Below are 17604 nucleotides of genomic sequence, written 5' to 3' on the forward strand. Positions count from 1 at the left end.
TCTCCTGCGTAAAATTAGAAGTGTCTAATTGTATATATATATCTGTATGTATATATATGATTTCATCAAGGCTACAGATGGACAAAGAAATATCTAGTACACATATTTTATGTCCAGTGATGGATAAGAACTCAAAGAATACTGAAAGATTTAAAGGTGTTGTTGTTGTTGTTTTTAATTACAATAAATGGAAAAAACCTACAGAATTACTATAAAAGGAAATTCACTGTGCTGTGAAGGAGGAGACCTGTTTCTGGGGAATGATTGTATATAGCATAGTTAGCTACAAACCCCTATAGGAGCAAGGATTATTTAAAAGGGGAATTTGTATTTTGGAAAGACCTATGTTTTGTACAATTGTATAAGTCAGTAGGCTGCTATGTAAATGTGCAGTGATTGCTTTTGAATAAATGAAATTCTTGGACATAGTTATCAAATTATTTAATTGCTTCTAGTAAAGTTCTAGTAAAGTAAACCCTAACCCTAACAGACAAAATGGAGGACTGGCTAGAGACTAATGAAATGATATATAATGAATAAATGGGTTTCAGAGTCAGCACACACTTGACATTTTCTTACATCTCTAAATTCTTGAAAAGTATCAGGTTATGAGTAAGGAAATACAGTTGCTTTTGAAGAAAGACCATCTGGTAACATATAATCCACAAGTCGAAATGTTTTTAAAAAGTTTGACAAAATGATAATAGTTGCAAAAAAACATCCAGATGCAAATAACTATAGATAAACCGGGTTCGCAAAAAGAATCTGATTTAAAGTAACAGATTCAGTGGAGACTGAAAGAAATGTGGACCTTATAGTTAGAATGAACTGAGTGGATTGCACATGCCTTCCTAAACACCTAGCCTGCATTTCTTTACAATACCACAAAACTGACCAAGTGGATAAGTGATAAATTGGTTTCCCCTAAAAGGACTGAAGAAGATTGGGAAATGGATTGATCATGCTTAATTGGAAAACCATTTCATTAGATATGATAGATAGATTGACTTTGGATAGATAGTCAAGATAGATTGACTTTGGAGAATGGACTTATTATATTTAACCAGAAAACAAACTTACGGTATACAAGATGATATTAGGAAACAAATGTGAATGTTTGATCCAGGATGGATCAGTATTAACTGTTGGGATGATTTGGGATAGATAAGAAGCCATGGTAAACTTTCTATGACATTATTACAATAATAGTTCATTAACAGAAGGTTTTGAAATTTTCACCTTGCCTTTCATTTGTTTTTCTATCTGTTAACTATTTTGTAATTAATACAGTCAATATATGACAGGTTAATAATTTGCAAATAGAATTAGGAGTTTAAAAATTGGGGGGGGAACCTGTTTCACAAGGGTTGGGAAACTACCGTAATAACACTGCAATATATTTATCAGTATTCAATTAGGGGGATATGTGTATATATATTCGTGTTTTTTTAATGAACCTTTGTTCTGTGTGGTTTTTTTCTTGTTTTTTTACTGTTAATTTGTTTTTTGAGTTTTATTATGTTTTTGAATAAAATAAAAGTAGAAAAATAAATAAGAGTTACATAGAAACAACTTCTGTGGAACGAGCTTCCCCCTGGACTTCGACAATTGTCTGACCTTAGGACCTTTCGCCGCGAACTTATTTATTTATTTATTTATTTATTTATTTATTTATTAATTAAATTTTTATACCGCCCTTCTCCCGGAGGACTCAGGGCGGTGTACAGCCAGAATAAAATACAAAATATATACAATTAAAACGAATTTAAAATATAAAATTACTAAATGGCTCAGAATTAAAATGAATTTAAAATTTAAAATACTACTAAAACCCAATTTAAAATCAATCCCTTTATGCCAGTCCCGCTTGGATGAATAAATATGTTTTTAGCTCACAACGGAAGGTCCGAAGATCAGGCACTTGACGTAGACCAGGGGGGAGTTCATTCCAGAGCATCGATGCTCCCACAGAGAAGGCCCTACTCCTGGGGGCCGCCAGCCGACATTGTTTGGCGGACAGCACCCTGAGGAGACCCTCTCTATGAGAGCGTACGGGTCGGTGGGAGGCATAGGGTTGCAGCAGGCGGTCTCGTAAGTACCCGGGTCCTAAGCCATGGAGCGCTTTAAAGGTGGTAACCAGAATCTTGAAGCGCACCCGAAGGACCACAGGAAGCCAGTGCAGACTGCGGAGCAGTGGTGTTACGTGGGAGCCACGAGCGGCTCCCATTACTACTCGCGCAGCTGCATTCTGGACTAACTGCAGCCTCCGGGTGCACCTCAAGGGCAGCCCCATGTAGAGAGCATTGCAGTAATCCAGCCGAGACGTAACCAGAGCATGAGTGACTGTGCATAAGGCATCCCGGTCAAGGAAGGGACGCAACTGGCGGACCAAGCGGACTTGGTAAAAGGCCCTCCTGGAGACGGCCGCCAGATGTTCATCAAAGGACAGCCGTCCATCCAGGAGGATGCCCAAGTTGCGAACCACCTCCTTTGGGGCCACTAACTCACCCCCAACAGTCAGCTGTGGATGCAGCTGACTGTACCGGGGTGCCGGCATCCACAGCCACTCCGTCTTGGTGGGATTGAGCTTGAGTCTGTTTCTCCCCATCCAGACCCGTACAGCTTCCAGGCACCGGGACAACACTTCGACCGCTTCGTTGGGGTGGTCCGGGGTGGAAAAGTACAGCTGGGTATCATCCGCGTACAGATGATAACTCACCCCAAAACCACTGATGACCTCACCCAGCGGCTTCATATAGATGTTGAACAGGGTAGGCGAGAGAATCGACCCCTGAGGTACCTCACAAGTGAGGCACCTCGAGGACGACCTCTGCCCCCCTGTCAACACCGTCTGCGGCCGGTCGGAGAGATAGGAGGAGAACCACCGATAAACGGTGCCTCCCACTCCCAATCCCTCCAACCGGCGCAGCAGGATACCATGGTCGATGGTATCAAAAGCCGCTGAGAGATCTAATAGGACCAGGGCAGAGGAACAACCCCTGTCCCTAGCCCTCCAGAGGTCATCCACCAACGCGACCAAAGCCGTCTCCGTGCTGTAACCGGGTCGGAAGCCGGACTGGAACGGGTCTAGATAGACAGCTTCATCCAGGTGCTGGGGAAGCTGCCATGCAACCACACTCTCTACAACCTTCGCTAAAAAGCAAAGGTTGGAGACTGGACGGTAATTTCCCAAAATAGCTGGGTCCAGGGAAGGCTTCTTCAGGAGAGGTCTCACCACCGCCTCTTTCAAGGCGGCAGGGAAAACCCCTTCAACCAAAGAAGCATTTATAATCCCCTGGAGCCAGCCTCGTGTCACTTCCTGAGCAGCCAGTACTAACCAGGAAGGACATGGGTCCAGTAAACATGTAGTTGCATGCAACCTCCCCAGCAGCCTGTCCACGTCCTCGAGAGCCACAGAATCAAACTCATCCCAAATAACCTCCACAAGATGTGTCTCTGCCATCTCGGCTGAATCATTGCAATCATGGTCCAAGCCATCCCGAAGCTGAATGATTTTATCGTATAGATAACCGTTAAACTCCTCAGCTCGTCCCTGTAGGGGGTCATCCCGACCCGCCTGTTGAAGGAGGGAATGGGTCACCCGAAACAGGGTGGCCGGGTGGTTATCTGCCGATGCAATGAGGGTGGAAACGTAGGAACGCTTCGCCTCCCTCATTGCCACTAGGTAGGTCTTAGTAAAAGACCTCACTAGTGTCCGATCAGCCTCAGAACGGCTGGACCTCCAAATACTCTCTAGGCGTCTTCGCCGGCGTTTCATCTCTCTCAGCTCCTCGGAGAACCAGGGAGCCAATTGAGATCTACGCCGGGTCAGAGGCCGCAAAGGCACGACACGGTCCAAAGCCCCAGCCGCGGCCCGTTCCCAAGCCGCAACCAGTTCTTCAGTCGTGCCGTGGGTAAGATCCTCAGGAAACGGCCCAAGCTCTGTCAGGAACCTCTCCGGGTCCATCAGGTGCCTGGGACGGAACCAACGCATTGGTTCCGTCTCCCTGCGGCAGGGCGCAGCAGTCCGAAAGTCTAGGCGAAGGAGAAAATGATCTGACCATGACACCGGTTCTTTCACTATATCTCCTAATTCCAAATCATTAACCCACTGTCCAGAGATAAAAATCAAGTCTAGCGCGCCTCCCCCAATGTGTGTAGGGCCATCACTTACTTGAATCAGGTCCAAGGCCGTCATGGAGGCCTGGAACTCCTGAACCACCGTCGATGACAAGCCGGCCGATGGCAAGTTGAAATCTCCCAAGACCAAAAGTCTGGGAACCTCAACTGCCATGCCAGCAAGCACCTCTAGTAGTTCAGGTAGGGCTGTAGTCACGCAGCAAGGAGCCAGGTATGTGATCAACAGCCCCATCTGATTCCGGTGGCCCCACTTCACAAGGAGGGATTCACAGCCAGCTATCTGAGGAACAGTGGACTCCCTCGGCTCCAGACTTTCTCTAATCACAACCACCACCCCGGCACCCCTACCTTGGGCCCTCGGCCTTAAAACCTATTTGTTCCGTCTTGCTGGACTGGCTTGATCTTTTAAAAAATTTTAATCTGATTAATTGGGGTTTTAAAATTTTTAATAATTTTAGGGGGTAATTGTGTTTTAGTCTTGGCCAATTGAATGAGTTTTTTAAGGGTTGTTTTAATATTGTCTGTTTTTCTGTATTTTAACTGGCTCTTCACCGCCCTGAGTCCTTCGGGAGAAGGGCGGTCTATAAATTAAAATATTATTATTTATTATTATTAGTTGCTGTATTTAAATTTATTCAATTAAGATTAAAACAGTTATGATGTTAGCTCTGGTGTCTTTTATCGGATTTTTACTGGCTAGATTTGAATAATGAAGATTGAGGGATTTATTTAATGAAATATAAACTTAAAAGGAAAAAAATCAAGTTAATCCAGTTCATAATAGATTGCTATTTCTGGTAACAATTAATAGACTTTTGCTGATTAGGGTGAATGATGAGGTTTTAATGATATGTTTGTAGAGAATGAAGTGATATGGATTATTGTATTTTAAGAGATGGTGATAAGTTATTAAAGTTGTTTATATTTCCTGGGATGAGTACTTATAGTTTTCTTTTTTTTTCTTTTGTCTCTTTAGAGATTTAAATGTTTTGCTTTGCACTTTTTCTTTTTAGGTTTTAGTTATATTTATACAATGTAATCTTTAATAAAATTACTACAAAATGTTATAATATTCTATTGATGAATTGTACAAAATTAACTATATAAAAACCAAAGTAATGTTGATTGGCACAAGAACAGATGGTTTATGGAACACATACCTCCACTTACGTCTGACCCTGTGGGTTAGCGTGTTTTATAATAGCACCTATCCTACAGAACAAAATTTCATGGAGTTTATATGGTACTGATCCAGGGGTAGGCTTCAAAAATTTTAGCAAGGGGTCCTCTGCCCGGTTGCTCAGTGGGTGTGGCCATGGTGGGTGTGGCCTAGTTAGCCTCCTGCACCATGGTGGGGGTGGGCATTTTTGCCTTCCCAGGCTCTTGAGGCTTTCCTTGAACCTCCAGGAGGGCGAAAATGGGCTTTACAGGCTCCAGAGGCCCTCTGGAGTTTTTCGCACTCTCCGAGCCTCCGCACACACCCTGCACTTATCTGCATCCAAAACGGGCCATGTGGGGACTCCTGGGAGGGGCTGGGTGGCCAGGGCCAGCCAGGAGTGGGATTTGGGGGTTCTCCAAACTGCACAGAATCTTAGCTAGAGGTTCTCCCAAACCTCTGCAAACCCCCAGCAGCCCACTCCTGTGCTGATCTTAACAAGCCTTGAAAAAATGTATTCTTTCTTAAATGAAATCCTTAATCTGTATCTAATCAAAATATTGGTATTCATTTATTTGTACCCAGTGATTATGAAACATATAGCCCTTAAAATCTGAATCTTAAAATAATGAAGTGAAAATTTAAAATGGTATACAGTAACACCCATATCGTTTTATGTTTCAGATCTGTACAATTTCATGTGATTTGCAATGCTGACTCAGGCTTTCTCAAAGTCACTTGCAATTAGTATGAATGGCATAATCATGGACATAATCATAGTTGCTCAGCTAGTAAAACCTTCCTAGAATCTTTGTTATAGCCAACACTATTGCTATTAATATTGCTTTTTAGTCCCCTCCCCTAAAAAATTCTGAATCCTAAGTCAGTAAACTAAAAAATCAAACTATATCTAGCCAAGAGTGGGAGGATAAAGCTTTTTAAATTTCAAAAGATCTCTGTAAAGTCAAGATTTCAGTCTGTAATCCTCTATAAATATATAGTCTGTGTCCCTCTCTACTTTCATTCTGGAACAAGAACTAGGATTTTTGGTTTGTGTAATAAATACCTGAGATCTGTTATTATCTATTGAAAGGGTGCTGAAAAGCAAATAAGTCTTTACAGCTGCTGGTGGAAAGAAGCCAAAAATATCTGATAGATTTTAAATATGAACAGTATAATCTTTCCAGTTTCCAATTACAGTCTAATGAACTCTTATCTGAAAAATATGCTGCTTTGTGTCTGTTTTTTCATCTCAGACATTCCATGGTTTACAAGAGGATTAAAATACAAAGTAAGAATATAGATATATGAATTTCTCAGTGTTGGCAGCATGGTAATAGTCCTTATTTTGGGAGTCTCGGTGCAAGCTTAACCAGGGATTACAAATTGATTGGGCTGAAAATGCATGTGATATATCCTTTTGCACTTGGTACAAGAAATCAAGGCAAATTCTTTTTACATCATTTAAGTGCTGAGTGAGACTACCACCTTGTGTTGTTGTTTTAATAGATGCATCATCTTTTACAAAAGAACATAACAGAAATAAAAATAAAAAAATGGTAAATATTCTTCAAGACAAATTTAACTCTTAGTGATTTTATGAACGCCTTCATTTAGCATTCTTGACTCAAGTTTCTATTTGATAGAAGAAAAATGCCTTTGGATGTCTTTTCTTCCTAAAAAAAAGAGAGTTTCTGTGAAATTATTCTCAATAGGGTGCAGATTTCTTACATTTACCTGAGTTATGAGCTAAATAAGCAGCAAGTATCTATCTGGTGGAGTGTAGCCTTCCTACTTTCCTATACTCAGTAATTCCTAAAAATAATTTAAGAATAAATAATGAAATAATTCTTCCCATGGGACTATTTCAAATATGAAAATGAGGACAGGCAGAGCATGTGTGGAATTGATAGTAAGAATGGTAAAAACAAACAAAAGGGAAACAATTTACCCTTTTAACCATTTTCTTCAAGATCATTACCAAAATAATTTATTGTTAAACATCCTGATAAGGATCTTTCTCAAAGAAAAAAAACCTCTAGCAAACTATGGTATGCAGGACTTTATATAGTAAATAAATTGCTTTCCAAGATCAAATAGGCACAATGCATATATTAGTTACTCCTCCCCAATCAAATCCCGTCCAATATTTTTCATTCACAAATCACTCAATCATAATATCATGTATCCCTATTTTCCAGAGTAGGAAAGAAAATAAACAGGATGCGCTTCTACATCTTGTCCTAGTTAATCCTTAAAAATCACAAGCTTTAGTGATTTTTAGTGGAATTGCAAGCTACTTTCCATAAAGGTGAGAAACCATTTGGTTGAATTAATGAATAATTTTTCTCTGTATGTTCTTTCTCTTATAAGCATAATTATTAAATCACCAAAGACCCTGAAACTTAAAAAGAGAAAGGAATACTTCAAAATAATAATGTAATGTGCATAATAACATGGAAAATATTGATCAGTATACTTTTAAGAAATGATACAATTTAAATTTTTTACTACCAGTTCTGTGGGCATGGCTTGGTGGGTTGTGGCAGGGGAAGGATACTGCAAAATCTCCATTCCCACCCCACTCTGGTGCCAGCCAGAGGAGGTATTTGCCAGATCTTCAAACTACTCAAAATTTCTGCTACCAGTTCTCCAGAACCTGTCAGAACCTGCTGAATAGCACCCCTGCTTTTAAGGAATAATCTACTTTATTGGCTTGAAAACCCTTCCAAAAACACAGCAAGTCTTGCACTTTCATGGACAGTTTTGTTGTCTGAGTTCAAATTTGTTCAGATAATTTTTCAGATTGTTCATATAATCTTGAAATTAGTTCTTCTTCTCTTACCTTAAATGATTTGCTAGTCTCCTGGTATGTCTTCCATATTGTTAAACTTGAGTTAAGCCTTGTGGAAGTAGTATTATGTAATGAGTTGTTAAAAATTCTATAAATGTAGACTTTCTCGTTTTGCTCATTTACATCACTGGAAGAGTATTCCTATAATGTCTTTCATTTTGAAAATAAAATTATCCTAAAATTAGCTCAAAACAATGACTAAGAACTAGTCTAAAGAATTTTTGATTGATTTTATGCCATCAATTCAGTTTCTAGCATAGATTTTTTTCATGAAGCCCAAGAATTAATTTATCTGAGCTTTTTAGTGTTTATCATGTTAAATTTAAATGTATCTTTATCTGCACTATTTTAGGACTCTTAAGCATTTATTCTACCTAGAATGATCCCAAAATACCAGAATATACATTGTGACTTCATGACAAGAATTCTGCCCTTTCATGAGGGTGTTATGACATCACACAAAAGTACAAGAGCAAATAGAATTACTGCTGCAATGCTACAAAACATATTTAATCATGTTAGTTCATAGATCCCTATCTTAAGATCTATTCTCATAAAAAGAAGTCTTTATGGGCAACATATTGTATTTGTACATTGACTAATCAATGCAGTGTATATTTGTAATACTAAATAAAAGCTTTCATTGGCAGAAAAAGACTCCCTGTTTAGTGAGCAGTAAATCAATAGAAGAAAACTTGTTTTACATTCAAAATGTAATTGATAAGGTAGGACTAAGACAATTACTGCTTAAAGCTCTGATGTACTGCTATTAGTTAATGGACAGTACCAGATAATTTCTGTAGTAATTCCTCTGCCAATTTCACTTGCTTAATTTATTTCAATCCCTTTTCCTTATCATTTATGTTTTTCACTTTCTCTTCCTATGCACAGCTGTTGTCCTGACTATACATCACTCACTGATAAAATTTCTTCATTTGGAATTTGAATAAGTATTCTTTCCCAATCAGGGATCCTTCTCATTGTGGTAACTTCACTTCCCATAATTCTCCACAATAGCTAGGCAATCTGGGGGATTTTAGGAGTGGAAATCCAGATATTTGGAAAAAAATTTACTTTACAACCCCCTGATCCCCTTATTCAGGATGGAGTCAGGACGACGGAATGGAGCTGAGCATTTAATGGCCAGATGCCCTTCCTGATGCCTATGAAGATTTTATAGCAGATATTTTCTCTTTGTGGCCTGAGAAATATCTGTCACTGCCTAGTATTAAACTCTCAACCTTTTAAAAGGGAGATGTGTCTTCACCTCTAGGCTCACACCCGCACAGATATTTGAAAAGTATCAAACAGAACATGTCTGCACAGGGCATCCATGTGGATTACCTATGTTTAATAATGTGGATTACCTATGTTTAATAATAGCCACAATAATATTATTGATTCAATTTTCCTCTTCATTACGTCCACACCAAGAAGATATTGGGCAAATCTTGTGAATATTTATTTATTTATTACATGTATGCCAGAACCAACTCCTTTAGATTTACATGATAAATTGAATTAAATCATCCAAAGTTTAAAACAAAGTCACTGTCACCCAAACAATTAATTCAAAAGATTCAAAAGATTGCTCTTATCCTTTAAAGCTTTGAAGCTATCCTTCGATAGCTTCACCCCAATGAAGCTATCGAAGTGCTGTCCCGGTGTTTGGAAGCCGTACGGGTCTGGATGGGGAGAAACAGGCTCAAGCTCAATCCCTCCAAGACGGAGTGGCTGTGGATGCCGGCATCCCGGTACAGTCAGCTGAGTCCGCGGCTGACTGTCGGGAGCGAGTCATTGGCCCCGATGGAGAGGGTGCGCAATTTGGGCGTTCTCCTGGATGCACGGCTGTCTTTTGAAGATCATTTGACGGCCGTCTCCAGGAGAGCTTTCCACCAGGTTCGCCTGGTGCGCCAGTTGCGCCCCTTTCTAGACCGAGATGCCTTGTGCACAGTCACTCACGCCCTTGTGACGTCTCGTCTGGACTACTGCAATGCTCTCTACATGGGGCTCCCCTTGAAGGGCATCCGGAGGCTGCAGTTAGTCCAGAATGCAGCTGCGCGGGTGATAGAGGGAGCCCCTCGTGGCTCCCGAGTGACACCTATCCTGCGCAGGCTGCACTGGCTACCTGTGGCCTTCCGGGTGCGCTTCAAGGTGTTGGTGAACGTCTTTAAAGGGCTCCATGGCATAGGGCCGGGTTACTTACGGGACCGCCTGCTGCTACCGAATACCTCTCACCGACCCGTGCGCTCTCACAGAGAGGGACTCCTCAGGGTGCCGTCGGCGCGACAGTGTCGTCTGGCGACACCCAGGGGAAGGGCCTTCTCTGTGGGGGCTCCCGCCCTCTGGAACGAACTCCCCCCAGGACTTCGTCAACTTCCGGACCTCCAAACCTTTCGCCGCGAGCTCAAAACTTACTTATTTATCTGCGCTGGACTGGGTTAGTTTTTTAAGTTATGGGTTTTTAATGGGTTTTATCTCCAAATTTTAATTGTGGCCAATTTAAATAAGTTTTTTACTAGTATTTTAATTGTATTTATAATGTATTGTGCATTTTTTACTTGGCTGTGAACCGCCCTGAGTCCTTCGGGAGAAGGGCGGTATACAAATTTAAATAATAAATAATAATAAATAAATAAAACTAAGTGACACTGTGGTAGAAACAATACTCTCTTGCATTTCCTTGAATGCTCCTTCTCAATAATGATCAGGCATTATCCTCCAAGGATATTGTTACTGATGGAGTTGATCTATTAATCTATCACAGAGAATAAGTCACATACATTTTTGGTTTCAAAAGGAGAAGAAAGCACAGAATTTAACTTGCCTGAAAATTCACAGCAAAAAATAAAAATTACTCTGGCTTTTAATAGCCTTTTGATCTCTAATATCAGTATATCCAACATTGTGGTAAAAAGGCAATGATACTGCCAGGTTCCTTTTGTATACAACTGCTTTAGGTGCCTTGTTGATATAACCTTTTATGTAACAAAGCTCTATTAAACAAAGTGCCAATGTGCTGCAAACAAAATATTTGTGATCAGACTAAGATGGCTGGTTCTCTGACTGGTACAAGGAAATAGCTGAAAAGTGTAAAGAACACGATATTATTATTGTGGAGTTTTTGATGACAGAGTCTTGGGGAATGTGAGGTTTGATGGCTAACTTTATTTGTTTTTAGAAGAAAACCCAGCAGGTTAGTTAATCAATCTCTTATATATTGCAAATATTATTTAAAATACTTTAAAATTTAGCTTTTATTTTTCTTATATATAATGAAGGAACACACTTTGAAAAAGAAAACTATGTTGATGATGGAGCAAAGTTATTTTTACAGGTACGGTAATTAACAATTATGCAAAGCACAGCACCTTTGTTTAGTGAAAATACTGGTGATATGTAATCCATTTAGGTGGGAAATAATTTTAATATGTTTCTAAATATATATGAAAGTATTTTTTAATTATAATCATAAAATTAAAATTTAATTTTAATCATAACATTAAAATAATTCCAAACTAGATTCACACATAGTTCTGTTAAGGTTCCCACAAAAGTACAAAAGCAAGTTTTTAAAAATTAAATAGAATAGAATTTTTAGAATAGAATTTTTTTATTGGCCAAGTGTGATTGGACACACAAGGAATTTGTCTTGGTGCATATGCTCTCAGTGTACATAAAAGAAAAGATATGTTCACAAGAATCGTAAGGTACAACACTTAATAATAGTCATAGGGCACAAATAAAAAATCAGGAAATAATCAATATCAATATAAATCGTAAGGATACAAGCAACAAAGTTACAGTCATACAGTCTTAAGTGGAAGGAGATGGGTGATGGGAACAATGAGAAGATTAATTTAATAACTTCATTCTTTTAGCACACTATTTTAGCCTATTTAAAAACTACTTAATTGTCTAGTCAGAGCATCAAGAATATATTTAATAGGATGTAGTAGAAACGTATTCTAAAATAGCCAGAATTTTTTAATGTAAACTTTTATGTTTTAAAGCTCACTGTTAAAGGTCAATAAAAAAGGTGATGCATTTCTACTTGTCTTTTTTACTGCTTCTCAAAAGATCTTCCCAAGATTATAAAAACAGACTTCATTCTTCACTCTTTTGTTAACTGCTGAAAGTAATTAACTATTTCCTCTCAATCATCATATGCTGATGTTCTCAGATTGCTTCATAATATTTGCAAAGTAAGGTTTTGTAGATCCTTCTGCAGTACAGATTTTCATTATTTCTCTTCCATTCTCTCTTTTACATAGAAAAAGCTTTTCATTTGTGTTATTTATTATAATGTGCATAGTTCTCAGCTAGGTGATGAGAAAAATTATAGGTACAATATTATCTGAGGAGCATCAGTCTGTGAATGGCTAGTCTACAATGCAGAATACATTGGGTCTGGCTGTTCTTGAATATGTACTCTTAAGCATCTACCATTAAGAAGAGATTGGACCACCATTTGTCTGAAATAGTACAGGGGGTTGGACTAGAAGAGCTCAAAGATCCCTTCCAATTCTGGTATTCTGTTATACTCTTTAAAAAAGTTGTCATACAAACCAATCATTTTTTTTGGTTCTATCCTGATGAAGCGTAGGAGCAAATCACCACACATTTAATATAAAAACATTCTGACTACTTCCTCTTTTTTATTAATAAAATCAAATCTCCTAGAAGCAAATTCAATTTCTGCAGACTTTATGGAAGCTTTATATATTTTTCATGGCAACAGTTTGAAAATGATTTGCTGTTTAACTTTCTCATGATTTTTTAAACTTTCTATCCAGAGCCCTGGAATTTCTTGTTACTCAAATACTACCAGTAATAAGTTCTGCTTAGTGTCGAAGATTAACCATCGTTGATTAGGAGCTACCACCTGCTACAGACATCAGTCAATTATAAATTTCTGAACATCCCATAACTTTGTTCAGCTTTTCTACTAAACATTTCATTTCTTTCTAAGTAGTGGTGTTAAGGTTACAGAAGAACAGAATAATAAAAGCAATCATGTGCTTTTGTAATGCTTTAGTAACACTTTTGTATTGTGTTGTAGTAGTGCACATTTATCCAAAAGAGGCAGATCTTTGATATGACTTTATTTCATCATATTGATGAAAATAGGGTGTTTCTGCAGTATCATTTCTATATTTAATACTGGCTTTCCTCTCCTATTTTAATTTCAGAACAAAAAATTTATGATATGTGATTAGTCCAAAGTTACCCAACATTCATGACTAAGAGTAGACTTAAATCTGGGTCTTCTTAGTCCAGCACCTCTGTTATTATAGCCACTAGTTCTCTGTATTACACACAGCATAGAAACATATATCAAAAAGAATTCCTGCTGTTCAATCAAAACAGACCACAGGACACAAAAACTATATACAAAGAAAAAGCACATAGATGTTCATCAGGAGGCATGGAAAAGCAAACATCCAACATTTTAAAATAAATATTTGAATAGCTTTTAGCAAAATCCCAACTGTTTGCCTTCCTGCTTATGCCACTCTAATCCATCTATCAAAGGGTTATTTGTTCAAGGGGTAATTGAGATGCATCTGTGGGTCAAGAACATGGCCACTAGGCCACTTGACAAAGTAATATTTTTTAGCACTAGTGAAGTGGGTTTCATTTTCATCATGCACTGAAGAATCTGCAGCATAAATAGGGAAAGCAAAGAGTAGAATGCCAGTTCCAACCCCCTTGTGTCTCCAAAAATTGATGACTCAACTCAGAACTCAACTTGGCTTTTCAGTGGCATTTTTGGAGACCATATTTTGAACAGTAGATTGGCTTGAAAGGAACATTGGTGATTAAATAAGAGGATTGTTAATTGCCAACTTAATGCTGTGAAAACAAAGTTTGTAACGTTACTTTTTTATTATTTATTTTTTTATCTTGATAGTGTTCTGTTTAATAGATTCCCTGTGATAATGCTTGGAGTAAGCCCTCCCCAACAGAAAAGTAAATGACTGCTATTGAAGGAGAGTAAAAAAAGGGCCATACACATTTAGAAAATACAGAATATATAATAATGGAATTGGAAGGTTTCTAGTCCAACCTCCTGCTCAAGCAGGAGGCCCTATACCATTCCAAACAAACAGCAGATCAATCTCTTCTTAAAAACCTCCAGTGATGGAGCACTCACAACTTTCAGAGGCAAGCATTTGATTATTTATGAAAAATCTGCAATTTCAATCTGGCAAACCATTTTTTAAGAGTTTGTAATTATGTGTGTTGTCCTGTACAGATAGCCCTCAATAGGTAATGGGGACCAGAATTTCTATCACTAAGCAATGTGATTGTAAAACATGACATCATGTGACCATACCATTTAGTGCCAGGACTTCTGGCAATTCCTAGTTGCCATCATTAAATTAATCATCAAAAATCATTAAATGAAGTCCGTCACACGACTGCAACTTTCAACTTCCTGCTGACTTCTCCATTAACTTTGCTTCCAGGAAGCTGCTGGGAAAAGTCGCAAATTGTGATCAACTGCAGGATGCTGTGACAATCAGAAATTGAAGCCAGTTGCTGAGCACCTAAATCACAATCATGTGACTGCAGGGCCACTGGGTTTGAGGACCAGTTGTAAGTACCACTTGTTCAGTGCCATCACAACTTTGAATGGTCATTGAATGAATGATGGTTAAACAGGGACCATTTATGTACATATAAAAATACTATATTTTTATATATACATATATAATGTAAAATAGTATATACTATATAAACATTGAGAGTTTGTATTATGTATTATGATTCTTTTTATGTTGTATCTATATACATAATTTCTGTTAAAATACACTATTCATATCATCTAGTTGGCATTTGCATCATATTCTTTTTTAAAAAAAAATAATTTTATTATACATTTTCCTTTGTTATACAAACGTTTCCATTTTTACAACAGCATTGTCCCGTTTGTATCAAATCTCTTTAAATACACATAATTTTATGCACACCATAATATAACAATTATTATCATAATATCAATATAATCTTCCCTTCTAATCATCCTATACAATTTAATCTATAATCAGTTATATAATCCAGTGATAATATTGCTTATGGTATTATTACTTTGCTTTTATTTCATTTATTTTATTAATCATCCTTAATTATAAACTACTTTCTGTTTCTATTTTCTAGCCATTTATATTTATTTATTTATTTATTTATTTATTTATTTATTTATTTATTTATTTATTTATTTATTTATTGAATTTTTATACCGCCCTTCTCCGAAGACTCAGGGCGGTGTACAGCACAAATAAAACATAGATACCAAGAAACTTAAAATCCAATATTAGTTAAAAATCTAATTCAATATGCTGAGTTATTAAAATAAATATGTAAAAGTTCTAAAAATTTCTAAAAACCCCACTAAAACCCTCAATAAAATCATTAGGCCAGCCCTGCTTGGTGAAAAAAGAAAGTTTTGAGCTGGCACTTAAAGGTCCGAAGATCAGGGAGAAGACATAGCCCCACAGGTAGTTCATTCCAGAGGGCCGGAGCTTCCACAGAGAACGCTCTTCCCCTGGGGGCCGCCAGCCGACATTGTTTGGCTGACGGCCCCCTAAGGAGGCCCTCTCTGTGAGAGCGCACCGGACGATGGGAGGTTATTGGCGGCAGCAGGCGGTCCCGTAAGTATCCCAGTCCCATGCCATGGAGTGCTTTAAAGGTGATGACCAAAACCTTGAATCGCACCCGGAAGTCCAGCGGTAGCCAATGCAGCCTGCGCAGGAGAGGTGTTACATGGGAGCTGCGCGACGTTCCCTCTATCCCCCGTGCGGCCGCATTCTGCACCAGTTGGAGCCTCCTGGTGTTCTTCAAGGGGAGCTGCATGTAGAGAGCATTGCAGTAATCCAGGCGAGAGGTAACGAGGGCATGAGTGAGTGTGCACAAAGAGTCCCGATCAAGGAAGGGGCACAACTGGCGAATCAGGCGAACCTGATAAAAAGCTCCCCTGGCGACAGCCGTCAAATGATCTTCTAGAGACAGCCGTGCATCCAGGAGAACGCCTAGGTTGCACACTGATTCCGTGGGGGCCAGCGATTCGTCCCCCCCAGTCAGCGATGGAATTAGCTGACTGTGCCGGGACGCTGGTATCCACAGCCACTCTGTCTTGGATGGATTGAGTCGGAGTCCCAAATTAAATAGTACTCTGTTTCCTATTTATCTTTAGTTTTCATCATTAACCTGTCTATTTCGGCACAGTCTAATATTTTCTTTACTACATTTTCATTTATTTGCATCATATTCTTATGTACAGTATAATTCAAACTAATTAGTATTCTTGCTAGTTTAGGTTTCTGTATTTTTCATTAAAAGCCAAGCATTGTGCTCTTTCTGATTTTGCATGAAAGTCACAATCGTGTCATGTTATATTACAACTTGACAAAAGAAATGTGGCAGTCACCCAGTGGTGTGTTGCTACCGATTCACTCTGATTCAGGTGAACTGGTAGCGGCAGCAGGAGGCTCCACCCACCTGCCCAGTTGTCATCAAAAATGCTCTGCACATGCACAGAAGCACCGTGCACTTACAAAGTGAGCATGCGCACTTGCGCACTCCCGATAGTAAACCAGTAGTGCCAGGATTTGAAGCCCACTACTGCAGTCACCCCTGTTTCTTTTCACCATGCCACTCTTTTTTTTTTATTGAAAAAGTTTTACAAAAACAAATGAATTTTTCCCCCTCCCTCCTCCCTCCCTCCAAAATCACCCTCCCCCCCCCAGACTTCCCAGAGCAAACACAAGGTATAGTTCAATAAACAAACATTCATACATTAAATTTTTGAAATCTAACACCATTATAATCCTTCTCTTTCACATATCCTGACTTCCTCCATTACAATCAAGAATTACATCCTTCATTCAAAGGCAATCTGATATCTCAATCTGGTATCTGTTTTGAATATAGTCAATCCAGTTCTTCCATTCATTTAAATATTTTTCTTGAGTACTATCTTTCAAGAAGGCTGAGATTTTGACTATCTCAGCCAAATTGGAGACTTTCAATATCCATTCTTCTATTGTAGGTAATTCTTTTTTCTTCCAGTATTGTCCAATCAGTAATCTTGCTGCTGTTATTAAGTTCAAAATCAATTTAGTATCAGTTACTGTACAATCCTTCATAATCCACTCTTAATTTATCACCTCTAATGATAGGACTAGTCATTAATGGGAAATGAACTGTGCCTTTTAGAGACAATTTGAAACGAAAATTATAAACATGTCATTACTTTCTGCAATTGGGGATACTGCTTGGTCTTGTTTGGTCTTTGAAACTAAATAGGGTCATACCTGGATTAAATTTGGTTGGGAAGCTATCAGGATATGTCACAGCCATAAGCTAAACCATGAAGAAGGCAATGGAAAAACACTGGCACGTTATTGACAATTAAAACACACACAAACACACAAAGAAATATTTATGC

The sequence above is a fragment of the Ahaetulla prasina genome, chromosome 5, assembly GCF_028640845.1.
Source record: "Ahaetulla prasina isolate Xishuangbanna chromosome 5, ASM2864084v1, whole genome shotgun sequence".
NCBI lineage: Eukaryota > Metazoa > Chordata > Lepidosauria > Squamata > Colubridae > Ahaetulla > Ahaetulla prasina.